The sequence below is a fragment of the Patagioenas fasciata genome, chromosome 3 (assembly GCF_037038585.1).
Source record: "Patagioenas fasciata isolate bPatFas1 chromosome 3, bPatFas1.hap1, whole genome shotgun sequence".
Taxonomy (NCBI): Eukaryota; Metazoa; Chordata; class Aves; order Columbiformes; family Columbidae; genus Patagioenas; species Patagioenas fasciata.
The window spans coordinates 18,283,657-18,311,628 of NC_092522.1; positions in this window are offsets into that span (position 1 = coordinate 18,283,657).

The following is a 27,972-nucleotide window of genomic DNA, read 5'->3' on the forward strand; positions in this document are numbered from 1 at the left end:
GCACAAGTAAAATTACAATTAAAGCAGGATTAGGCTCTTGTGTATATCTGTTCACAAATCTGCAAGTACATCTACCAATAATAAGTAATCTTGCTCTGTTAACTTTGAAAGATCACTTCTAATTACTTAAGATGATGAATTTACTTAATGTTTAAGCAAAAATTCAGTGGAATAAAGCTAAAAATTATTTTTGCTATTATCCACTGTTCCTGTACCCAAAGGTTTGAGCCACCAATAAGGCAATCCATCCAAATCTATCACCAGCAAACCACTTCATGTTGCCCAGGATCCACATGAGAAGGCACAAGTGTTACTCTAGACCCTACTATTTTGAAGATTAAGCCATTAAGGAATTAAATGCAATAACTTCTCTTCTTTAGAGGCAGCATGGGACAGCTTCTGCCTGTGCACCACCATTCAGGGGCTATGTTCTGCCACTGAAAGCCACTGACAAGGTGACAAGGCCATGCCAGGAAACAGCTTAGTGAGGGGAGAGGTGGCCCCATGACCAGATGGGACATCTGGCTGTCGAGTGAGGAGCAGAGAGGGATGGGGCACATGGGGGTCCCAGGAGCAGGGCAGTGGGTGCACCCAGGGCCCTGGCAGCTGACAGCAAAGGCCAGACACGCTGCTTAGGGGTTTTTGGCTCAGTTTCCAGTTCCAGGAGGAAGGACGCTGTGGCAAGAACATAGGAATTAGTCTTCTGGCTTGATCTCAAAGTCCAGGCTGTTCAACAACTCTGTTTCTGATGCAGACTAATATTGGACGCTTCCCAGGGTGTAGAAAAATCTACATTTCTCATCCCAACACCAGGAGTTAAACACCGGCTTCCAGGAGGCCATTCAAGAGCTTTTTCAACTTTACTCTCATTTGGTTTAGCAGTAACAATAGTAAGGCTCGATACTCTTGATCATGCCCGCTCCCTTTTGAAAATGAGTGGCAACAGGAAAGCGGAACTGGCAATTATTCATGTGGCTAAAATCTGCAGAACAGAGGTGAACTGTTGGCTGAGCCAACACAGGCTCTTAAAGATAACTTAGAGTTTTGTGAGTAGGGAAATCTCTACATCTGAGAAACGGAAAGACACCACAAAAGGCATTGCCCAGCCATTTTTAACTTCCTGATCACATAGCTGTGTTTACACCATCCGTGTTATTTATTGGCCGTGTGCTTGACAAGCAGTTACCATGAGGAATACTAATTCAAGGTCGCAGTAAATTTGAGGAAGAGAAGCAATACATTTTTTCAGTTAACTTTATTTGCAGCCTTACCTAGACATGGTGACCTGCTTATATGGAGATTTTTACAGTAAATAATTTACTTTGTCTATACATTTGTTTGATTATTTCAAATATATATAAAAAATACTTGTGTTTCATTTTCTACTAAATTCAAATGGTATTTCGATCAGCTAATCAATAGCATCACACCTTTATGTGCATGCTTCCTTGCTGATTTCTGTGTCAGCTTTATATTAGGCAGGAAGGGAATAATGTCACTTGCTTCAGCTCTGCATCCACTTTCCAAAGAAATGTGTAGATACTGCTCAGTGAGAATAAAGCAAATTATCTATTAAGTTAGCTGCTACTGTTCTGCCAGGAGCATTTTTATTACCATACCAAATGTTTCCAACTCTCAAGTCAGTTGTAGCTGTATTCATTGTTTTTAACAGCTTCCCAAAAGTGAACACCACAGCAGTCAGGGCTGGAAGCTGCTGGGACCCAGCGACTGCTTAAAGGTGGCTCCAATTTGGGGAAGCAGGAGCTAAATTTGCCAGTCAAATGGCCAGTGTTATAGAGATTGAGAAAGCATGGGTCAAAGTCCTGTCCATTTTGCAACACCACCTCAAACTGAGATCATCATGGAATAGATTGATGAGGGCACAGAGAAATCAATCCACAGTATCCCATAAAAATATATTGGCATGTGTGAGGACACGTGTGATGTGGTATTTCACAAAACTGCAGCCATGCATGACAGCAGATTGCTCTGCCTTATGTAATCATTGTATTGGCATTTGCTGCAACCTACTTGCAAGAGCGTATTTTGAATTTTCAAAGTATGGCTAAGTTAGCAGGCACTGAATGAGTCACCACCAAAAGGCAGAACTGCATGTGAGTGATATTCTGTCATACATGAATATTGGCACAGAGCAACAATATGAAAAAACTTTTCAAGGTTTAAATTAAATACACTTTAGTTAAAATTAATTATGGCAATGATCTCAAAGTGGTTGCAATCACAGCTGATGACTGTTTAAAAAAAATTAGGCAAAAGTTCAAAGAACAGCTCTGAGTTTTTAACCACTGGAGTTGCCCTTTTGCTTGTTTTTACATCAGATTTTGAGATTTTCAGGAAGCCCCTAGAGCTGTTGTTGCTTTATAATATATATGTGTATAAAATATAAATGTATTTATTCTCTACGCCCTGTAATCAAAAAGCAAGGTGTCTGTTAAGAAGGGGGGCGATGAGAGGTAAGGGATTACAACGACCCAGGCTTTTGTTGGCTTTTTCCACATCTGCACACAGCAGCATTGCAGCACTTTGGGGCATGTCCCCTCCCAGTGCCACAAACACACACCCTTATCGCACACAAGGAGGCCGGGTCAGCGTCTCGTGCTCTGTTGTGCTGGGCCACCCAGATGCCCGGGAAGAAACCTAGCAGCCAGCAAGGGGGGCAACTAACATCATTCCTCTCTTTGGTGCTCAAGTTCCCATCCACTGGACAGCCGAGTTCTTCCCTCGGGCCAAGCACCTTCACCCTTCCTTTCTGAAAATATGGAAATTGTGTTTCTGAGAGCACACAACAGCAGTCAGGCTGGGTATGGGCAAGCCAGAATCACAGAATGTTAGGGATTGGAAGGGACCTCAAAAGATCGTATAATCTGCAGGTCCCACCTCCTGACCTGAGAAGAAAGTGAAATTTTTGTTGCACACCTGTCTCCCAGCTTCCTTTGTTTACTCCTTTCACGGGCAATAAAATGAAATAAAGAGTCCAGAAATGTCACTCTGAGGGACTGTACTGATGTGAGGACAGGAAGGGCAGAGTTACTCGCATGTGACAAATCAGGCGTAACATCAACACTATCAATGTGCATCAGGCCTGCGTTCAGCCCACAGCACGGTGCAGGATGGTAGCATCGCTGTGCCAGCACACCCGCATCAGCATCAGCACCCCTGTAAGTGCCACCCTGAAACGACGGGCTGGGTCATGAAAGAAAATAAGGCTGACCTTGCTGTGAGCTATCTGGCTGCCCTCATCTTCAGGGGATATCATGCATAAGAATCCAAGATGCTGAATTCGAGGGCAAATGGAAACTGCAGTTGGACTCAGTTGAAACACAGTTTAGTCCTTGGTGTAAATTAGCTCCGTTTTGTTTATCCAGGAAACATCAGGCTGATGCAAGTCCTGTGAATTTGTCCCTTATGGCTGCTATCTGGCTACTGTGGGGGCATATCCTGTGTTACATTTCTTCTGAATTCTCCTGCTGTCTTTTCCTGGGTCTTGTACAACATCGTGCTCTCCATCAGCATTCAATGAGTTACAAGAAACTGAAAGGGTGAACTTTTCCCATGAGAATTAAACCAAAACAAGGCAGAGGATCATTTAAGAACTTTATGAAGCACAACAGAGGCCAGTAAGACTCCTGAAAGACATCTGTAGTAGTTTTTCATTACATTTTATAACTAAAACAAGACTTAATGCTTAATTGCATTTAACATTGTGTTGCAGGCTGAAAGCAGGCAAATTTTCTCTCAAGTTCTGTGACTGCACAGAGGCTCCACCCAGCCACCTTCAGGCTGCTCAGGTGAAGCTTTCCACCCATGGGCAAAGCCGCCCTTCCAAACAAGCCTTTGGTGTAGCACATGTGCTGGGTAGTGGGGCTGGGTGGGAACCTGTTTGGTGGGGCTTCTCCTGGTTTTAAAGTTTCTCAGGATTAATTTAACGCAGCAAAGAACACAGCCTATATAAAGGCTGAGAGCAAATAGTCACCTTTGATTGAGATCGGGTCCCATGTAGACTTGACCATGCACCTGCTGTGAAACACAGGGGCAAGAAGAGCAAGAGGCAGGAGGGCAGTGGGACTGTCCTACTCGGTGGCAAATGATTCCAGATTAAAGTATCGGTGAAACTGCAGACTGAGAGCTTGTTTTTCTCATTACTAGGCAGAGCTTGGGGCTGAAAGGCTAAAATCTTCCCTGGAGTTGATCATGCCGAGAGCAAACAGATGCCCCATGGTGTAACGCTGCTCGGCGCTCTTGCTGTGAGCACTTTGCTGTTTGCTTCTTCCCACTCAAATCCACACCTCTCAGAGGGTGATGCAGCAGGTGCAGCGATGTGCTCCTGCATTGAGCTATGAGGACAAACAGAAGGGTCTCCCACTGCTGGGGTAATGCTGGTAAAATAGACCCCAATACATGCACAATTCATAGAAGTGTAGAGTCTTTTTACCACATTAATGACATTAATTGGGGGATTTTAGCTCTCTAGGAAGAAGATTAGTTTTAACACCACAGGCTCTCTCTGTACTGTGATCTTTGCTGACAAAATCCTACCAATAAAATTTTCTGTACAGTAGCCTCTAGTTGCTTTTGGGTCCCCATCTTAAGATGTGGATGCAAACGTACTGCTTGTGTTAACTGAAGACGACTGATCTTTCTGCTCCCAGCAGTATTAAACTGCATGTCACACATTCTCTTATTCATATTAATTTCTCCCCAGCTTTAAATATGTTTTCCCAGCTGCCAAGCCAAATCTTATTCACATTTATGACAATACAAGTTTAAAATCTGTATAAAACAACAGTAGCAAATTCAGATATTCATCTTGAAGGCAGAATTTAGGCCATGACCACAGAAGCAAGAGCACTTGCTTATCACCACTGAGGTTATTAGTAACACTGCAGTCGCTCGAAAAATACAAGATTCTTTTAAGTAAATTCTTTTGGCATTCGCTAAGATGTGTGTTAATGTAGCTAGCACATTTTCAACAAATACAACCATGTATTCTCAGTAATGACTGTAATAGTGAAACTGTTTTTCATGTTTTTACTGACGTGATAATTGGTTTAAACATTGCAAAGTATGGGACGTGAAAAATTGCTGCTGTTATACTCTTAAAAACTCTTCTTTCTGTTTCGATAACACAAGGGAATGTTTTAATTAATGTAATTTGTAAATATGTTATTACATGAGTTGTGCCACACAAATCAAACAAGATAAACAACTGGTTGAAAGTGTTCTCGATATCTATCATATATTTTCTGTGATGAAAGCAATACTTCTGTAGCTGCCAGTTAAAAAGCCCTTAATCACCTTCTGTCACAGCACTCAGTAATAAAACCAGAGGAAGGAGTTGGATTTGATCCCATGAGAAAGGTGAGCAAGTAGAATGATGACAAAATCAATTTTTTTTTTTAAATAAACAGCCACTTTGAGGAGACAGAATTTGAACAAGAGTATCACAACATTTAATTTGAAACTGGGGTTTATAACAATCTTGGTGGTAAAGTGAAAGTTTAAAACAAGGAATCAACTTCACCCATGCTGGACCTCCAGGAGTGCAATGAAGCCACTGAGCTACTCCACAGATGGAATGAAGCCTGCTGCCTTTGTTTTTCAAGAGTCATATCTTGCAGACTTGGGTTAGATGGAGCTGTCCTTTCCATTTGGGCAGGTAAGGCAAGACCTTCAGCTGGCACAAAGAAGGCAACATTCCTGACTCCCACCTGTTCAGCTCCGCTGTCTCATGTCCAGCTCACCCAAGCTCAACACACACTTCCATGTCCCATCATCATTCCTGTTTTGGCTTTGAGATTGGCTTGTACACAGGATTTTTCTAATAGTAATTTGCTCCCTTTAATATTGAAGCCAGAGCTCACAAGCTTCTCCAGCAGTCAGTGGCTGCAGGTTGTAGCACAGACCCAGCTGGTGAGGTATGGCAAGCCTTCAGCACAGATGGCACTGCCAGCCTGGCTTGCTGTTGTTTTCCTATATTTTCTTCCAAACTCCTCAAATGATAAGGTTAGGACTTACCAAAAGCCACCTCTCCTTTGGTGGTGGGATGGAAGAGTGAGTCACTTCAACTTGACGGCAGCGGGCAGGAAGGCTGGTGCCTGAGCCATATCCTCGTCCTGCATCCAGACAAGTCTTTGGAGAGTTGTCCTAGGCCATGGGCAAACAACCCTGTCCCCACGACCTGCACGTCCAGGAGGGAGGGAACTGACATGTGAACCCCACCAGGCCAGCAGCCCTTTGCTGGCACCAGCGCGGATGAAATGCACAGCAGCTGAGTGGAGAAAAGTGGTTGAAGGTTTGGTAATTAGTGAGGTATGAAATGCCCCAGAAAGGGAGGAAAAACGGTTGCTTTGGGTCCTCCACTGTTTTTTTTTGAAATAAAAAACAGTGGCAGGAGTCATTTCAGGTGTCTTTTCTTCATCATCCATTTCATAGAGAGACAAAACACACACAGAGGACCGGGATCCAGATGGACAATTCCTACACCTTACCCACCTGCATGACAATAAAACTACTGTTGCATTTTCTCCACTGAGACAAAGTTTGTAAGAAGAGATTGTATTTTTATTAAAGAAACCACTCATGCAGAAATAAAATTATCCATCACTTTGGGTGCACAAGCCTTTCTCCTGGTCACAAGGAGGACTTTAGAGCAAGATACTTGAAGCAGACCCATATTTTATCCATGAAAGCAAAACAGGGCAGTTGTGCCCAGCCTGAGGTTTCTGCACAAGGAGCTTGCCTGTGTGCCCTTTACCATCATTCCAGCTCACAAAATCAGTACTCAAGTGCCCCATTTTTAGTAACACAGTGCTCTCAGAAGCAATCTGACTACACTTCATCAATTACTGCTGCAAAGGGAAAGGGACTTCCAAGGTTTTAGGGATTCAGGAAAAGGCAGCTTTGCCGCAGCGTCTCAATTAGCTGCCCTAAAAGAAGAAACAGGGTGTGCTAATAATATACATGAACTTGGATGCCACACCTGGGAATTTTCCACGTAGATACCCTGGTCAGATCCTCAGGAGACAGCAACTGACCCACTTCACAAGCACAAGCATTATTTGTATGGAAAAGACCACTGAGGCATCATCAGTGCTATGTGTCTTACTTGTACAGAGAAATATTGTTAATAGGTCTCTAAATTGTCTAAAAATGCACTGTGCCTCGTCACTGAGACTCTAAACCCAAACTTTAAATGGCTCTGATATTCTGCTTGTTCAAATATTTCAATAAATTGAGCCATGGTCTTGATACTGCACATAAACTGCTCACAACAATCTGACTGAAAACACATCTCTGAGAGAAACTCTTTATCTGTTTCTTTGAATTTGCAAAGCTGCAGGAATGCTTTATCAGTGCAAGAGGAACATGGCTGGAGAGGCAGAGGATGCGGCCTCTGTGACCTTTCCTCAGCCACATGGTAGGGGATGCTGGTCAAAGATAACCTCAGCTGAGTAATTTTCAAGGAAAATATTTGGATGTCTGTGTATTTCACCTGCCTCTCTGGCATCTATGTTGCAACAGGGTAACGTGTGTGCTGAGTAAATCCTACACTTCTAGCCTTGTACTCAGCACCAACAGGGTTTAATAGGAAAGAGTTCAATGGCATGTACTCATTCCCTAGAACAGGCAAGGAGGGCATGTTCTGTCCAAATGAAGCTTTCTTCAAAACGCTGACTATTGGCAGTTGCCTCGTGTCCAGTTTACAGCTCATCTGATGTAATTGGGGATATTCTCATTGTTCCCATAAGCAAGCTAACATCTGCTCAGCTTCTGCGTGCACAAAGTCTTGTTGCAGTGAGTGCCACAGCCCTTGGTGCAGAAATCCCTCCGTCACCATCTTACATCTGCGGCCTCCACTGCTTTCATGGGATGTCCAGGTGCAGAGGTGAGTAAATAAATGGAGACAGAGACTGCTTTTGCCAGGTATTGTTCTGGACAGAGAGTCCTCGTGTAAGCACAGGTATTGTGTACCTCAGTCTTTACCAAAAAGGCCAGATGGCGCTCAGCATCTCTCATTGGTACAGGGACAGATTGCACAGGAATGTGTCCAGGTGGGTTTTGAATGTCTCCAGAGAAGGAGACTCCACACCCTCTCTGGGCAGCCTGTTCCAGTGCTCTGGCACCCTCAAAGTATTGAAGTTTCTCCTCATATTCAGATGGAACCTCCTCTGCTCCAGTCTGTGCCTACTGCCCCTCATCCTGTCATTGGGCACCACTGAAAAGAGTCTGGTCCCATCCTCTCGACACCCACCCTTCAGATATTTATAGGGGTGAATAAGATCCCCTCTCAGCCTTCTCTTCTCCAGGCTGAACAGACCCAACCTTTTCCTCAGAAGAAAGATGCTCCAGACCCCTAGTCATGTACATAGCCCTCCACTGGACTCTCTCCAGTAATTCCTTGTCCTCTTTAAACTGGGGAGCCCAGAACTGGACACAGTACTACAGATGAAGCCTCACCGGGGCAGAGGGGGAGACACTAAGGAGTGAAGAACATGAACTTGACCTGCCTGTTACGTCTGCGATGCAAATGCTACTTGCTTGACACATAAGGGAAAGTGGAGCCTGTTTCTCTCACTGTTGCTGTGACCAGCATGAGCAAACACTGTTAGAGAGCTCAGAGCAAAATATTAGGAAGGCAGTAGGTGATACAGATATTCACCTCTTGCATGTGAAAGCAAACTGTGCCAGCCCACACTGCATGCAAGGACGGCACTAACTGAGACATCTAGGAAATCATTATCCACTCCATAGCATTAAACAGCATTTTGTTTCACTTTATTTTTAGCTTGGTTCCTCCTCTTCCTCCTCACATCTGAGCCCTTCAGCTCAAGGCAAAGGTCCAAGAACAATAGCGTTTTGAGCCAAGGACTAAGCTCACAATTGGAAAGCCAGAGCCTAGATATGACAGGCTGCTCTATTTACTAACACATAGCACATAAAACCAAACCAAACCAAAATAACCTACTTCAATATTTTTACTTCATACAGCAAGGAAAGCAAGTCTCCCTTGCACTCAGCTCTGATGTGCTGCCATCAGGAAAACCCTGAGAAGTTGGATAAAATTTATATAAAACACTGGAACCCTTGTGTGTGGGTTCTTGCTGTAAATTTGAACCTCAAATGGGAATGTGATTTGAATTTAAACACTTAAAGCTGTGGCCTTAACAGTAGGCACTTTTGTATATTCATGCCCCTGCCACTGTCCTGAGTCTCCCATGATCTTGAATGACGTGTTGTTTTTAGACAATTAGCTTCTTGTCTGCAGAAGACCGGTTTGGCCCTATCCCTTCCATTGTCTGTTATGTCCAGTGAGGAAAAGGGCAGAGGGGGGAGAGACAAAAAAAGAGACAGATTTCAATTGAAAGCACTACATAGATAAGGGATTAATAACAGCCTGCTTTGTGATCAGATGAAACCTAACGATCAGCCTGAACGCCTTATATTTAATTAGCAAAAATGATCACTTGCAAGTGTTGCATGTGCAGCCGGCTGCCTACATCACTCCAAGCAGCAGCATCTCCCAGCGGTGCCCATTGCCAGCAGGTCTGCACCCCAGCAGACCCCACTACAGCCAACTCATTTTAAGGACAAGAATTTGTTGAGCTAATTGAGTGACATAAAAATGGTGTTAAACAGGCACAATTAATGCTGAAGACACAAACGGCTCTTCCCTAAATGCACACAACAGAACTTGTGATGGAGAACTAAACAGGAAAAAGTAGCTAGTCTGGTAAGCATGGTATTCCTATGCTTTGTTTTAAGTGTTCCAGTGGTTTTTTAATGCTGCAGAAGATGGGTGCTGTACCCAAAACAGTCAGTCACCCTTTATCCTACTCTTCATGGAGGTATAATAATTCAGAGTTGTTATCGCTGTGTGCTGTTAAGTTTCTTTTCATTCATATCTGATCTGGGCCAGCGCCAGGGAGCCACCGAAGGGAAGCAATATCTGTTGGGTGGCTGGGACCCCTTTGGCATCTCTGATGTCCCTTTATGTCCAGGGGAAGAGAGAAAGGGACACATCCCTATGTGACTTCAGGCTGCCACAATGAAACACACAGATGTGCTGTGTAGATATCACAGGTAAAGATGGTCTTGTTACATTCCTTGAGAAACAGAACAATCAGTTAATAGTTAGGGGTGACAACAGCTACCTCATGAGTTTTCTTGGCTCCTCCTCAGCATCTCACATGTTTTGCTGGGGGACACTTTTGTTTGCATAGGAGTTAAGATTTCCAGGAATCCAGCAGATTACCAGGAGAAGTTGCTGTAAAATTACTGGTAGAAGTGATAATACAAAGTATTTGAGGTGGCTGAAAGAGGGAGCAATATGTTAGGTGAAACACCCAAATGAGATCACACAATTGGAAAACCAGTGCAAGCTCAGAGAACACTAGCAGAAGAACAAACATCCTAAATGCAAGGCCATGCTGTCTCTGGTAATTCACAAGATCTAGAGATGTCAAGTGGGGTGGCCACTAGCACACAGCTTGTTTTCTCTCACCTGGCTTAGTTCCCCCAGCAATGTGAGACCCTCTGCATCAATGAAAGCTTCCCACAGGTTTCAGCCTTCCCCCAAAACATGTCTAAATACTCCTCTTGTAACTTCTGTTGATCTAAACTTCCACTGTCCCTCCCAGCCCCTTTTCTTCAGAGCACAGAAAGTCCCATCCCCTCCCTAAATCAGCCCTGCCACCATGTATTCAAGTAAGCTCTGATGCAGCCAGGACCCTCCTCAGCTACGCACAGAAGTGCTCATGGATAGGTATGGGTGACACAACGTCTGATACAGCATTTTTCACAGCAACAGTTTCATACTGTGGCAGGAGTCCTGCAGGGAGATTCCTCAACAGATCCTACAGTGACACCCACTTTCTGTTTGAACATGTTCACCTCCTCCCTCTGAAAAATGAAGTAGAACAGCAAATGCATTTCATTCTTCAATCAGGTCAAATTTGATCCATACAATGCAATGGATTTAAGAGGCTCATGAGAATGACTGAACTCCTGACAGGTGTGAGTTTATCAGACTCATTTGCAGTTGTCCTACAGGCAGTGAGTAATCCACACATGCAGCATCTTGCCTGAGTGCACCCGGAGGACCCCCCATGCTTTGAACATTACATGTTTTGCTGGATGAATTGGGCATGGACGATGACAAAGCTCACACTGTGTTATGGAAGATGATAGTCTATATTTCACCTATATTATTTGTTAAGCTCAGGAAGTCATAAAGCAATGCTGGCAATTTTCCGCCCCACATCAGGCGTATGCTGCCTTTAGTAGCAGCTCACCTTCTGAATGAGGAGAAATGGTGACAACCCGGTACCACTGCTCCAGCCCACAAAAAGCCCGATGGGACTTTTAAAAAATGACATTGCAAACATTTTACCAAGCTCCTGTTCACCATCTGCTATGAGCGACACCACCAGGTTTCTTTTCGAAAGGTCAGACCCCATGTCATCGGGAAGATGAATTCTGCTTTCACGTGGTGCTTAGCTACACAGCTGGGCTGTGCTTGGTTACATGGGGAGGTGCACGCAGCGGCCACCACAGGCTGGCTCCTCGTTATGGTAATCGCCCATCTGCCAGAAGACAACCCAGCAGCGAGAGCCATCACAGCTGAGCCAAGGCAGCCTTGTGAAACAGCGGGAAATAAAGGTACGAGCTCTTGTCCGGCGGGAGGGGGCACAACTGCGTGCCATGCTCTGAACGTTAGCCCGTCTCTTTGAAGGAATGAGATCTGCTGGGCTCGTAGAAATATGTCTGTCATGGTGATCATTCCACACGGGAAACAGAGATACAGTTTTCTAGATAGGCATCAATCACACTCCAGTTATGGGAGACAGTAAACACCTTGTGTTATATACAACACAGTATTGCAAAACAAGACATATTACCATATTACGGTATTTATTCTGACACTAACTCACCTTCTCACACAAGACATGTTAACTGTATTTGTATAAATATACCCATTATATAGTATGTTAGTGTATACTGTCAGCATGTCTAGTTATTAAAGCTAAATTCCAGCATCATCTATAACCATTCACTTCGTTGGTTCCTAAGTATTGACATAATCATCCCAATCAGAAGCAGTTTTTTATATTTAACCTCTTTTTAGAAGCAGAACGAGTGAAGTTCATAGCAAAAGTTATAAAACTTCAAAAGTTTTAAAACTTAAAAAAGGCTGAAGAAACATGGCTGTAAATATGTATTGAATAAGTGTGGTCTAAGCAATAGGTTCTGTTCACTATAGCATATGCAATATGATTAAGTCATGATATCATAATATATTATACTTTTATATAGTTCATGTATTTAAAAGAGAAGGAACAGAAAGATAAAAGCAGCCTGGAACGAACATTTAGGCATGAACTTCATAAGACTCAGTGCAAGGGATTTTCAGCTAACAGAGGTCCCAGGGACAGGGCCCAGAGGGAGTATCAGGCGAACAGTGCCCAGCACTACAGCACCCATGGGACACCAGGGGTGACAGTCACCGGATGCTCCTGCCCAAACTACCATCATCCAGCCCTTGATAGTTCTCATGACAGTACAATGAACTTCAGCTGCCCGACAATCTCAGCACTGCTGGCACTGGAGAAGGTAACTGCTCAACGGGTTTTTGTATTGCCTTTCACTTGTAACTTTTATGAAGTTTTTAAAGAGTCTTTGCCGTTCAGCTGAGAAGTGAACAAGGAATGCCAGAGGAAGCTCAGACCCCTTGGCATTTTTATTCATCTGTCACTGTGAACATATCTCCTTTAAAGCACACAGCTCCTTTCCCAAAGAAAACAGCCAGCAACTCCCAACATAACACATTTTCTTCCACTCTTCAAAAGCGTTTTGCTCACCATTAAATTCTGAAATAATTTGTATATCTTAAAGAAGACATATTTGTGAGCTTCAGGGTAAATGACAGTGAGGATGATTGGAAGAAGCTTAAGAAAACTCTGAAGACACCAGTGCAAATATCCTCACTTCAATCGGAAGAAAATTAAGGCCTTTCAAACTTAGGAAGAAAAGACACTTTGCACATGCCTATGGCTTTAGCGGGGACCTTGGGTGGAAGGCAGCACAGAATTGCATCTGTTATTCTCATAACATTCACTGTAGCACAGCACTCAGTTGTGCCCAGGTTATTTCTCATGGGCTGAAGCTGCTGTGGAGCTTTCCATACGAAAACTGCAAGATCACAGAATCACGGAATACCAGGCTGGAAAAGACCTCAAGGATCATCTGGTCCAAACTGTCTTGGCAAAAGCAAGGTCTAGACAAGATGGCCCAGAATCCTGGCCAGACGAATTTTAAATGTGTCCCATGTTGGGGAATCGGCCACTTCCCTGGGGAGGTTATTCCAATGGCTGATTGACCTTATAGTGAAAAACTTCACTCGTGTCCCATCAGAATCCCCTCAGGAGTAACTTGCACCCATTGCCCCTTGTCTTTTCCATGTGACTCCTTCTAAAAAGGGAGTCTCCATCTTCTTTGTAGCCACCCTTTAAATACTGGAAAATGGTGATGACATGTCTCCTAAACCTTCTTTCCTCAAGGCTAAACAAGCCCAGTTCTCTCAGCCTCTCCTATGGCAGCTTCCCAGTCCTTTGATCATCTTTGTGGCCCTTCTCTGGGCCCTCTCCAGCCTGCCCACATCCTTTTTGTATAGCAGGGACCAAAACCAAACCGCGTTCCAGGTGTGGCCTGACAAGTGCTGAGTAGAGTGGGATAATGTCTTCTTTGTCTCTGCTGGTGATGCACTTGTTGATGCAGCCCAGCATTCTGTTGGCTTTCTGTGCCACAGCAGCACACTGTTCACAGGTTCTCAAAGCCAAGGATGCCCACCCAGTTGTTTCAAGATCTTCCTCTTCTTCTATGCTTGAGGATATTGCTACAGCCTGCCATTGTCATATTTTACAAGACCCTGATAAGTTTTATGGTATTGCAATAGTGTAACTTAAAATTCTTATTTTATGTTTCAGTATCTAAGGAGCAGAGAAATCAGATCCATGTCCACAACTTTTTTTAGCATATAACTCCTTTCAAGGCAGAGTTGAGGATTAAGGCTACTACAAGCTAAGAGTTACCAAGGAAGATCTGTCAAAATAAACCAAGCCCTAGAGAAAACAATGCACAATAATGTAATCAATAATAATTTTGTCTGTACATTTTCCCAGCTCTGGAACTGGTTGGGGATTTACTGCCTCACTTTGGGAGATGGACTACACAGCTCAAATGAAGCAGTAATGGAGCATTAACAAAATTAGTGCACTGAAAGTGCTTTGTAGGCTGGAGCTAGACATATTCATCCAGGATGATGGGATCACTTTCCTACAGTAATTAGTGGAGCAGCTGACATTAACTCCATAAGTGACCTGCTTGTTGCCACCACTGTGAATCAAAATTAGATTAGCAGCCCCCCTACAGGTGTGCCCTGCAGTATGGAGGTTAAAAGCACACAAAACGCTTTCCTGATTCAAAACGAACCAAACTGCATCAAAAGGATTACGTAGAATTTGGATCAGCTGCATGTGTCAAGGATTTGGGAAAGACCATATAGCCCCTGGGGAGGGAGGTGAGGTATCAATACAACTAACAGTTCTTGTTAAGTCTGGAAATATTTATTCCCAATTCCTTATAAAATTTATAGTGGTCACAGCACACGTGTGCTGTGTTCAAAAGCAACAGATTAAAATAAATTTTAAAAAAAGACTAGCTTAGATAAATAATAATTAAAACACCTCCAATGCAGGGGAGGTTGCTGTAAAAACACACTTTGGGAGAACACCTGAAGAACTGGCATCTCTCACAATTATATCACACATCTTACAGTAAATTGTGTTTTGAAGTGATGACCCCAAAATTCCAATTTTATTCCAAAAGATAAGCTTTTAGCCCTCGCAGTTGCAGAACAAGGCTTGAAGTAATGTATCCAAAGGTCTTCTTAAGAACCCAGACAAAATAAAAAGAGTCCAAAGGTCTTCTTAAAAACCCAGACGAAATAAAAAGAGCTCTAATATCTTAAAAACAGTCTCATGATTTCTGAGCTACTCTCAAGACGCTGTGGGGGCCTAGCAAAATTTATAAAACTTTTTTTTTTTTCTGCTGCTGTGTTTAAACTTACAGTTTTGTGGGACTTTTTAAAGTAATTTCCTTTAAGAAAACTACACAAGACATCAGACCATAAGTTGATATCACTGTACATAGCTGTATTGTAGGAAATGAGGGAAAGCCAAAACATAGCAGCTGTAAATATTATCCTGCAATCTTAAAGTACAGAACGCTTTCATTTTAATTTAAAATAGCAATACATAAAATAGAAACTGAAAGGGAGAATCATTATGATGAAGATGAACTAGAATAACCCAGAAAAAAAAGCTTTTCTATATATAATGCTTTTTAGAATGAGCCTTTATGATAACTCAGATATCCCTGTGTTAAGTGTCATTCAGCTGAACGCCTTGATTCTTGCTTTGCCTTTCATGATTTCCATCTATTATTTACTGAAACAGCCAAAGAAGATTGCAAGCTGATCTATAGAGATTCTCAGCCCAAAGCCTCCCTCTTTCAGAGGCACACGCAGACAAGAGCTTGCAGGAGGAGAGTAGGAAAAACTTCCCGGACATCCAAGATGCACTAAGCAGGACACATCTTCATTCAAACCAACAGCATTCTCAGTAAGGTAGGAAGGTAATGGCAGATTTTGGAGGCTGTGTTTCTTTACACACATGGGTTGGAGTTTTTAATTTTTGCTGGGTTTTTTTGGGGGTGTTTTGATTGGTTGGCTTGGCTTGTTTTTCCCCAGTACATGCAGAAGGAAACATCTGCTCCAAAATACAATCCATTTGCATTACAAAACCCTCTCTGCCATTGCTTTTTCCACCCCACAATAAAAAGGCTCCAGCAGAAGCTACATAGACATTGGCTGGCACATCCCCTTTCTCAGAAGCTGCCCAGTACCTGTCCTAGAAGTAACCCAAAAATAAGTAGCCAACTCTCCTCTCACATTTTTGGGTAGGGAAAATAACCAAAAGGAGACATGGAAACAGCTTGCTAGTTTTCTTCAGTTCCAGCCCTTGAAATCCACAGACCTCCATTCACACCAAACGGCACAAGAGGCTCAGTCAGCTGGTATAAATCTATTCTGATGAGCTGGAGGAGAGAGATTTTAGCCAATGTGTAGCTGGTGATGTTCTGGCAGGGTGGGGTAGATGATGGTAGTGGGGGAGAGAAATTAGTATTCATTTCTCTTCTATAAGATTTGGGGTTTGGTTTCATGTTTGCTGCCACTTTGCATCATCAGTACTCCTATCATAAGGCAAAACAGCGGAGGGAAGAGTAAAAGTAGGGTACAGATTAATTCACAGTTTCTTAATTGTCCACTGCAAGGCCATGTTTAAGAGGCTGGAAATTAGCTTCACATTGGTTTTTGCAATTTTCAAAAAATCTTAAGCATATCTGAATGCAATATTCCTGCAGCACTCACATGTTACTTTTTCCATCATCCAGAGTGAGCAAATAGAATAATTGGCAATAAATTCACCTTAGGTAAAAATCTTCAGTATAAAATTTTGTATTGTGTCTTGAGATTACACGTCTAGAAATTTCAGCTTTGTAGGCTTAAAGCTGCTGATCCTTCTTGCTCCATTAACCAAGATCTCTCAGATATCCCCAGGTCTTTTCTACTAAAGATAGAAAAAGGGCATTTTAGAGCAATCCATCCTCTCCACCAGGATCCAATCTGCTGGTGCGGCATAAAAGGAAAGAAAAGTTAACACTGCTGTGGAGCTGATGGGCACAGGCGCATTACAGAAACTGAACAAGACAGAGTTTAGGATTGCACACTGAATAAAGTGAGAGTTCTTAATGTGTGCACACATCTTCCTCATAGCTCAAAAGCCTTTGGCTGAGGTGCACAGACAGGCTTTAGAATTGCTAAATCCATACAATCATTTAGGTTATTTTCCTGCTGTGAAAGGATGGGAAGGAGTGTCTAGACACTAAGAAGCCAAGCCTATTGATGCTGGTGGGATCCGTCCCCATGGAGCTGTCAGCACCTGCAGGCTCTGGCTCTCCAGCTGTGCTGTGTGGCAGCAGACTGCCAATGCTCCTACCCAAAACAAAGCAGAGCTATTACGTGATGAAGAAAATGAAAATTATTTGGGGGGGAGGGGGGATTCACCTCTTCAGATCCCCAGCATAATCTAGTGGATCATCTCCAAATGCCTCTTAGAGAGCATATTCAGCAATTTATGGATGAAAAACCAGAAGATTAAGTAACTTTTAATCATGTCCCAGTTTGCATGTATGTGTAGGTACATATAAGGCAGGACAGATTCTGTTTCTGAGCACTATGTAGGGAAAAAACAATGTGCACTCCGCCCATCATTTCACCGAGAAGACACAGGGCTGGAGTACATCTGTTTCCTCCCTTCCAGTGTGAATTAATGTAGCGGGGCAGGGGATAAGGAGGTGGTGCCAGGAGTAGGTACATTTGGCATCTTCTTGGCTGAGCTTTGCTGAGGAAAACTGCAGAACCAGAAAGGACTGACAAGGAGGAAGCAAAGGGGAATACATACACGGAGATGGCATTCTCACATGGACGCTGGCTATGGAGAAGGAGGGATTCTGGACCAGGGCTCCTGCAGGGCAAACTCCTGCTCCCTCTGTGTGCCCTCACCTTCCTCTGCAGAAGAGAAACCATCAGCAATACAGACAGGAACCAAACCCGATACCTCGTCTGAGGACAAACTATTGCTCTTGTGGGAGAGTAAAACAGTGTCACTTGGAGATGAGTCCACATTTGTGGGAACCATCAAAAGGCAAACACTGAGGCAACTCTGTGACAACCCTGGAGACCGCTTTCAGAGAAAAATGAGCTCACTACAGCTGCAAATTGAAGATCACAAACTTTTTATACCCACCAAGAATGTTGTATTCGGTCACTTCAGCTTGCCTGAGATGACAATGCCATGCTCAAGACAACTCTAAGAGCAGCTTCAGGAAAATATGAGAAAGCTGGTTGCATTTTCCAGAGCACTAGAAGGGAGTAATGATGTTGAAGACTTTACTCATTTCTTCATCGCTGTCTGTAAGCATAAGGGAGTAATGTCAAGTTTCCTAGGAGCTATTTGCTCTCAAGAAATTCAAGTCCCAAGGCAATTTAAAAAAATTATTTATGACATATATTTGATGAAAACAACATGCAGCTGGAACTCCAGGCAGTGTTTATAGGTGATACACCTTCTATGATGAGAGGGACAATGAGTTTTGCAGCTCTCATGATCAGCATGGAGCTTGAAGGGTTTGAGACAATGACAGGTTTGATTGGAATGTGCTAGATCAAATTTATAGCTGTTATTGCTGTTTAGCTATTAATTGGCAGGCTCCTGTACTTGCCATGGGGCTTCCTTGTCTCACTATGTATTTGACTCTTGTGCCCGTTAGTGGCTGGTTTTTGCTTTTGCTGCTTGCTGAACTACTGTGCTGCTGATCATCTTAATCTGCTGTGCCCAGGAACATTCTGATAACAGCTAGTGGGCTGGCAGATGGCCAGGGCATCGCTGCTGCTTCTGTGCTGCCGTACTGGACAGGCTGGAACTCCAACATGAACTCAAGTCAAAACAGCCATACAGACAGCAAGGTCAGTGTAGAAGGAGGAGGAGGAGGAGGTGCTCCAGGTGCTGGAGCAGAGATTCCCCTGCAGACCATGGTGCAGACCATGGTGAGGCTGGCTGTCCTCCTGCAGCCCACGAAGGTCCATGGTAGAGCAGAGATCCACCTGCGTCCCAGGGAGGACTCCATGCTGGAGCAAGTGATTGCCAAAAGGACTGCACCCCATGGAAGGGACCCGTGCTGGAGAAGCTCATGAAGAACTGCAGCCTGTGGGAAGAATTCGCTGGAGAAGCTCGTGGATGGGTGGGACCTCATGCTGGTGCAAGGGAAGAGTATGAGTAGTCCTCTCCCCGAGGAGAGGAGCAGCAGAGACAATGAGTGATGAAGTGACCTCAAACCCCATTCCCCATCACCCTGTGCCACTCAAGGAAGGGAGGAGGCAGAGAAATCAAGAGTAAACTTAAAGCCAGGATTTGTGTTGCATGTTATGGGAATTACTATAGAATCAGAGAATCATAAAATGTCCCGAGTTCGAAGGGACCCACAAGGATCATCAAGTCCAACTCCTGTCCCTGCATGTGACAACCCCACAGTTCACACCATGTGTCTGAGGGTGTTGTCCAGTCTCTTCTTGAACACTGTCAGGCTTGGGGCTGTGACACCTCCCTGGGGAGCCTGTTCCAGTGCTCCAGCACCCTCTGGGTGAAGAACTTTCCCCTAATGTCCAACCTGGACCTCCCCTGGCACATCTTCCTGACATTCCATTGGGTTCTGCCACTGGTCACCAGACAGAAGAGATCAGCGCCTGCCCCTCTTTCTCCCCTTGTGAGGAAGCTGTAGACTGCGATGAGGTCTCCCCTTAGTCTCCTCCAGGCTGAACAAACCAAGTGACTTTAGCCTCTCCTCATACAGCTTCCCATCCAAACCCTTTACCAGCTTCATAGCCCTCTTCTGGACACTCTCCAGTAGCTTTATATCTTTTTCATGCTGTGGCACCCAGACCTGCACACAGTGCTCCACGTGAGGCTGCACCAGTGCAGAACAGAGCAGGACAATCACCTCCCTGCCCGGCTGGCAATGCTGTTCTTGATGCACCCAGGACACGGTTGCCCTCTTGGCTGCCAGAGACACTGTTGGCTCATGTTCAACTTTCCATCGACCAGAACCCCCAGATCCCTTGGTGTGGAGCTGCTTTCCAGCATCTCATCCCCCCATCTGTATGTACAGCCAGGGTTGCTGTGTCCCAGGTGCAAAATCCATCACTTACCCTTGTTGAACTTCATGCAGTTGTTGATTGACCAGTTCTTCAATTTGTCCAGATCCCTCTGCAGGGCATCTTGTTGCAGGAACCCCTTGTTGCTAGCCAGGAATTCACTGAAAAGTTAAACCCCATAAACTGGCCCAAGGGGAGCAGGGGTGGAGACTGTAATGGATATACCATTAAATTGTTGTAACCCATGGTTTGAGTCGCATGTTTTAGGAATTACCATAGCAGGAACCACCTGAACTAATGGAGGACAAGCCTTACAAGAAGCAGTGCAAGTGCAACAGTGACCAGACCTAAGCTGGCTTTGGTGCCCAGTAACTCCACCCAACACACCACCTCTCCTATCCTGAGTGACCACCGTAACAGATGGAGCCCAAAGTCATGGACTAAATGAACTCAATACACCTTTGTGGACATTTATGGAAATTTTAGACACTTCACATGGGTGATCCATAGACCAAGGGAATTATATCTGTTTATTGTATCAAAGGATGGGAAGGGTTGTGGTGGGTAATTAAAATGCATTGAATAGTGCATGACATAAATTGTATACAATAAGGGGTGGATATTGTCTTGGTTTCAGCTGGGATAGACTTAATTTTCTTTCTAGTAGCTGGTATAGTGCTGTGTTTTGGATTTAGAAGAGAAGAATGTTGATAACGCATTGTTGTTTTGGTTGTTGCCAAGCAATGTTTATACCAAGTCAAGGACTTTTCAGGAGAAGGCTGGGAGTGGACAAGAAGCTGGGAGGTGGCACAGCCAGGACAGCTGATGCAAACTGGCCAAAGGAATATTCCACACCACATGATAAAAGCTGGAGCAAGAAGAAGGAAGGGGGAGACGTTCAGAGTGATGGCATTTGCTACACATGATGGAGCCCGGCTTTCCTGGCGATGGCTGAACTCCTGCCTGCCCAAGGGAAGCAGTGAATGAAATTCTTGTTCTACTTTGTTTGCATGTGCAGCTTTTGCTTTACTTAATAAACTGTCTTCATCTCAACCTGTGAGTTTTCTCACTTTTACCCTTTCTTCACTGCAGGGGAGTGAGTGAGTGGCTGGGTGGTGCTTAATTGCCAGCTGGGGTTAAACCACAACACAAGGGATATCATGGATCTGTTGTGTTGCTATTAACTCTGGATATCCAAAGCTCGTTCTTTATCATCGTATTATTCACCAGAAAGCTGTTACTGACGACTTCTCCAATGCAATGAGAATTGTTGGAATGTCTGTAAATGTTCCTAAATTCAGAACAATATGCCATTGCCTGTTGGAAACTTTTCTGACAAAGTGAAAGTCTATTTCAGCAGCATTTTGATACTTGAGCAGGTGCCAGCCTATAGTGATTTTTCATGCCATTGGAATAAATGGATGAAATTAGGAATCAAAAGGAGGAAGGCTTCGCTTAGCCAAGCTATTTTGAGTGACTGTTTAATTTGGCTTTCTCAGGTGATACTGCTCAGGTAATGTTTCTTAAGTTAACTGAAACCAAAGTGCAAGGCCAAAGAAAATTTCCTTTTGATTTACAGCTGGGAGAAAACTGAAACCATTGAAGAAGAATGCAAAAAGCAGAGAAAAAAGTAGGGAAAACAATCAAGCTCCTTCACTTGAGCAAATACTTGAAGATCACAGAATATTTATAAGTAGAATTCAGTTTGCATCTCAGGTTTCAAGCCCCAAGAGCAACCACTTGCTATTTTTGAAGGGTCTTATACTTGTGACTTAGAAAGTTCTCCAATATAGAGCTCCAGCCCCAGCTGTTAGAGTTTATTGACTTCACTGAATATTGAGACAAAGGTTTGCATGAAGTATGGCTGGTTTCTATTAAAGGCTGCTATTATGAGCTGTATGGTGTTCATTCAGTTCTACCGTTACCATTGTTGAATATCTCCCTATAGAAAAAAGGAGAAAATCTTTTCCATCATGAATATACATTAAGAAGCCTAAATTCTGATCACCATTGACAAATGCCCACTTTCACCCAAACTCTTGCACTGTGACCTGCATAAACCCCCTTGACACATCAGCTGAGTAATGATGTCCCTATTGTGACTCTGCACATGTAGGCATGGTGCATCAGTTTAAATAAAGGCGCTGGTGACATGTTTCAGCAGCTGTTGGCCAAACATCCTACACTTTAAATGGCAAAACATGAGCCAGACTTGAGGAATCAGTGTTTCAAAGGCTGATTCCTGTAATCTTCACTGGTGGAGTGAAGGAGTCTGTGCAAAACTCACCCACCACCCACTGGGGTCGATGCAGATCCCTACAGCAGAAGCAGGGCTGCACCAGTCCTTGCTGGCACACCGAAAAGCTGGGTAATATCAGTATTGCCAAGAAAACAAAGATTAGCTATTTCAACCTATTCCTACCATTTTACATACAGTAAGATGTTATTTGCTATGTAGAGGGTAATTCCCCTAAAGGACACCGCGATTAAGTGGCAAATTAATTTGCTGCTTGCGTTCACTAGCTCTTCCAGCTGGCTTAATTCTCATCAGCCACCATAATTTATTAACAGTGAGGTGAGAAAAGACATGAATCAGCTTAATGTGCTATAAGTAGGGCATTGTCATGGCAACAAGATGCAGACTGTTTTCTACTATTTATGTATGGTTTGTTTTGTACTCAACCTTAAGAATACTGCTTGAAACAACGAGAATTAGAAACATCTCTTTTTTTTTCAACTTTTTTTTTTCACTTCAGTGTATTTAAAAAGATCATTAAACTAAGCACGTGGAAGGCTCTGAAGCATCTCTCCAGGAAAATAGCTAGCTATATGCTCTTCCATGAGTCTTCCTAGAAACAGAAGCCTTTACTCTGTTCTCCCAACCGTTTCCTCACATTGTCACACAACTGACTCCTTGGATTAGCTCCTGCTTTGTACCAGTGTGAGATCAAAACCTGACCTTCCCTGGTCCATGCTGTACATATTACTACTAACTGGGGAGGGGGAATTCAACAGTACTATTGAAAAAAATGGGTTTTTTTTGAGAATGCAATACATTATGCCTAGCACATGACATGGGAAAATAATTAAGAATGTTGCATTTTTATAGACTCATGATGGGCATGTATAAAGTTAAAAACTGAAAATAAATTGTAAAGGATTTTTATTGTCTTCCTGACTAACCCTAAATCACATGCACTTTTTGCATCAGCAATTAATCTTTTTTATAAAGCCAGCTCTCCTTTCAAAGTACATTTTATTTACTACCCTGCTGCATAAAGGGTATGGTTGGAATACTAACACAGCCCTTTGAAACCATTACCAATATTACTGTTTTGATTTCTTTTTTTTTCCTCACCATCTCAGGAAACTGATATTAAAGAGTTACTGAAAATAAAAGTATCTCTAAGACGCTTCAGGAAAAACACATGAAAAAATGAAATCCCTTTCATGAAAAATTAAAAATTTTGTAAGCTTAAAACATTGCTTTGTTCTGAATAAGCATGAAAAAAATTTCAAAGAATTATTCCCCTTTTCTCCATCCACTACTCTTTTTTTTTTTTTTTTTTTTTAATATATCTGGGTTTATATTACCCTGGGTATTTGTTTGCATAATATGTAGGGCAACAGGCAACTGGGCTGTACCATAACACAAGATTAAATTGCTGTTACTTAGCAATCTGAGAAAAAATAATAAACAATATAATTTTGAAGTCAAAACTTCTGTCAAGCTACAATTGCAAATGTTCAATTGAGCACTACTAAATGATACCTGCTGAGGTCAACTGTAGAAGTTAATTAAGACATGAAAGATCTGGACAGCCTTACCTAAAGGTTCAATGGATTTGTTCAGTGTTGCTAATGGCCCCAAACACACAAGAGTTGATAGCTGTTAATTAAAAGAGCTTAGGGAAGCCAAGTCAGGCGAATGCAAGTCTTGTTTTCAACAATTCTTTACACCATGTCAAGTTCATCGAGAAGTGGCTCTGAGCTGCAGAGTTTGGCCGCGGGCCTCAATCTAACATGGCACAGGACATGCAGGTGTGCCAAGACACGTGGTGGGCAGCACAGGCAGAGCTGTGAGCTGCGCACAGCAGCCAAGCGTGAGCTTTAGCTGGAGGTGCCATGCGACACTGTCCCAGCTCTCAGGGGCCAGCAGTGTCTCTGGCAGCCAAGAGGGCAACTGTGTCCTGGGTGTATCGAGCACAGCATTGCCAGCCGGGCAGGGAGCTGATTGTCCTGCTCTGCTCTGCACTGGTGCAGCCTCACCTGGAGCACTGTGTGCAGGTCTGGGTGCCACAGCATGAAAAAGATATAGAGCTACTGGAGAGTGTCCAGAAGAGGGCTATGAAGCTGGTGAAAGGTTTGGATGGGAAGCTGTATGAGGAGCATCTGAAGTCACTTGGTTTGTTCAGCCTGGAGGAGACTAAGGGGAGACCTCATCGCAGTCTACAGCTTCCTCACAAGGGGAGAAAGAGAGGCAGGCGCTGATCTCTTCTCTCTGGTGACCAATGACAGAACCCGAGGGAATGGCAGGAAGATGTGCCAGCGGAGGTTCAGGTTGGACATTAGGGGAAAGTTCTTCACCCAGAGGGTGCTGGAGCACTGGAACAGGCTCCCCAGGGAGGTGTCACAGCCCCAAGCCTGACAGTGTTCAAGAAGAGACTGGACAACACCCTCAGACACACGGTGTGAACTGTGGGGTTGTCATATGCACGGACAGGAGTCGGACTTGATGATCCTTGTGGGTCCCTTCCAACTCAGGACATTCTATGATTCTACGATTCCATAAGATGAACGACAAAGTCATCCCCCAAACCCTATAGTTAAGCAGGGGGACGAGTACTGGTTTGTCACCATGTTTGCATGTCTGGTGGCACCCTGCTTGGTGCAACACGTACCTCCAGGACTGGCATGTGAAGCAACCCAGGCACTCCCTCCATGGGGTGAATGCATTGTTCAGTGAACCTCAGCCGCAGGATAGTGGAACAAGCATTACTAGGGAAAAAACAGCACAACAACCAGGCCATGCCTGTCCTTGGCTGACACAGTGCTGTTGGTGGCAGATTTTGCCTCACAGACATTTATCCAGTAGGAAGTAGTTTGCAACCAGTACACTTCACAAGAGCTAAGAAATCACTGAGACAGAGCCATGACTTTCCCCAGCCACTGGTCCAGGCAGCAGAGCTGGCCCCATGAGCCACTCTGTCCCTCGTAAGTAGCACCTTTCAGTGATAACGAATGACCTGTCAGATATCTGGCTGCTTATACAACATGTTCCCGTCCTTCCCTGGATAGTTTTTCATTGCTCGAGCTATGTTCTTCAAGGTTGTAGCATCTAATGGACAGATTACATTTCAGGTGTCTTCTCCTTGCACAGAAGGTGATTATTATTAACTTGGAAAGGATATTTTCAAAACTGGCTTGTGATCTTTTTTTCCTTCCCTATATGTAAGAAGACAGTCTGAATAGTTTCCCACTCCTCAATATTTTTGACTGCTCAGAGCTGCTGGGCGTGCCCATCACGTTGTTAAGTTGCTGACTGAGTGGGTGGGAATGCTCACCCCTTTCACACGAGAGTTCCTTCACCCACAGTGAATGCTTTTTTGACATTAGAGGATTGTTAACAACCCAATGATTTTTTTTTCCCTGGTGTTAAAATGTATAGGCATTGTGTCCCAGGTTGCAACAAGTCCTGGGCTACTGCAAGTAGCTGGCGTGACTCCTTTGTGCTCATTTTGGTAAGTGAAGTGATTGAGACTGTATTAAAACAAACCAAGTCCCTGCCCTTGGGCAGTTACCTGATGCTTTCCTCACATCAAAAACAAAGGAGATACAGCCTCACCCTTCCCAAAGCTAGCCCTCCTCTCTTAAAAATGAATATACATTTTGATACCAAATCTTTCTAGTTTTCAGCTTATGCCTGTAGGAAGTAATACATACTAATGTATTACTTATGTGTTGTTTGACCCTAAATGATCTTTTCACTTCTATGTGATTCTTGTTACTGGAAGGTACTGATGCAAGAAACCACCAAGGAAACAAGACTTTGGAAAATGCTTTGTTATTTGCCTTATCTTTGTGTTATTTAGAACTGAATTTCCACCTTAATGAGAAGTACCACTAGTATCACACATCTCTGCCCAGTCCTGACAAAATGGCAGGAGAAGAGAGAAAATACCTGTGATGAAGCTTATGGTTCCCAAGACGAGGGGAGAAAGAAGGAGGAATCTGGGCTTAGTTTGTCTCTGTTACTGGAGATCTGACATTTAAATCAAACCCTGGGAAACATGAGTCTGGGCAATCATTTGCAGAAACAGCTAGAGGAACCGCATATCCCCTTCCCTTAGAAGGCAAATAGGTGGCAGGAACCTTATTCTGAATGTGCTGTACCAGCCCATGCGTCAGGTGAAGGGCTTCACCAAGACGTTGGAGGCAGAAATCCTTTAGTCAGCCCCAGAGTATTTTGAACTCCTCACCTTCCTGCAACACCTAAATTCTAGTCAGGAAATACTGCTTTTGTTGGTAAAGAACCTGTTGGCTGTTTCAGGAGATTACTTTGAAATGAGGTGATTAACCCTGCTGTGTGCAGTCAGGGGAGATCCTTGCCCACTTTGGGAAGTTTGGGCTTCAAAATGGAGACTCCAAAGACCATGGTGAGGAGCCAGCTCTTCATCAGCTGGAAGGAACGTCTCTGATTTTACTTGCAGCTAATGACACTGGATGTAGGACCAGGCAACTGAAAAATAATTAAAATTTAGATGATGAAGAATATATCTCACTTTACATGCACGCTATACAATTTAAAAGACAACAAATCAGTAAAAGCAAGCAATATTTTGCATAGCACATTGCAAAATTCTGCAAGAGGTTTTGTACGAGAGGACAGCTGCTGAGCATTGAATGACTTAGTAAGCAAGACATTTAAAAGATCTGGAAGGACTGCCATGAATGACAGATACAAAGAAAACCCTTGAGGGTTTGCAGAAGTTGCTGTGTTGACCACCATGCTTTGTCACAAAAGCATTGTCTGCTATGGTGAAGAAATGCTCTTCCTGGTATTGCTACACAGAATAGATGCCTGTATTTGTGAAGGAAATGTGATTGATCCCAGTGAAGCATCTTGCAGTCGCCATGTTAGAAGTGGTATTGCTCATAATCTAAGACCTGTGTATGAGACACATGACCTAACGGCTTATTTCTATAGAGAGAAGCATGTATCTCAGACTTGGAGTTGAGTTTCCCATTATGCACTGAGATATCTCTTCACACCAACATAAATTAAGTGATTAAAATAAGGTAACACACATAGTTGATGGAGAAGATGAATAATTTTGTTAAGTTCATAGGAAAATGAAGGTGGATTTAGGCAATATTTTTAGAGCTTCCTAAAATACACATACAACTTTATGTGCTTTATGTGCCTCTCACAATATGGCAAGGATCAGCAAGGACCACCAAGGCCTGAGGTTACTTGCAATGCTAGCACAACTACGACTTAGAGTTTGTGCCCATTTTCATGAGGATCAATAAAGATCTGGAGAAGACCAAGTTCAGTAGAGTCACTTCTTTAGCTTATCTCTTAATGCTTTCCAAGTTAACCATCAGGGAGAGGAGAGCAGAAAAGGCTTTATCCCACCCTATACAATGTCCTGAACCCTGAAAAGCACCTCTGCTCTCCAGTAAGCCCATTCCTGGCCCCTGGCCAAGAGAGGGAGAAAAAATGGGGCTGGAGGAGAACAGGTGGTTCTTTGAGCTATGTCCAGCTGCAGGTGAGACCTACCCAGCAGAGCCCATCCCAATCCCTTTCTCACCGGGGCCTGATTGAACAACCACCTGGGTCTCTGTCCCCCATGTCCTGGCTCAGAGCATCACCAGGAGCCTCCATACAGATCAAAAAACCCAGGAGAGCTACTGGTTCCCTACTTTGGGGAAAGTGGCACGTGGGGAAGCATCTCATGGATATTTTGTGTGTGTGAGCAGGATGGTTCCACAGAAATTTTGGGATGGTTGGTGTCTGAGAAGAAGCAGGGTGGCTGGAAGGCTCATGATGGCCCGAATGGTGTGTGGCAGGACCATGGCCTTGGGCCTGAGCCCCAGCCCCAGCCAGGACATCGTTCCAG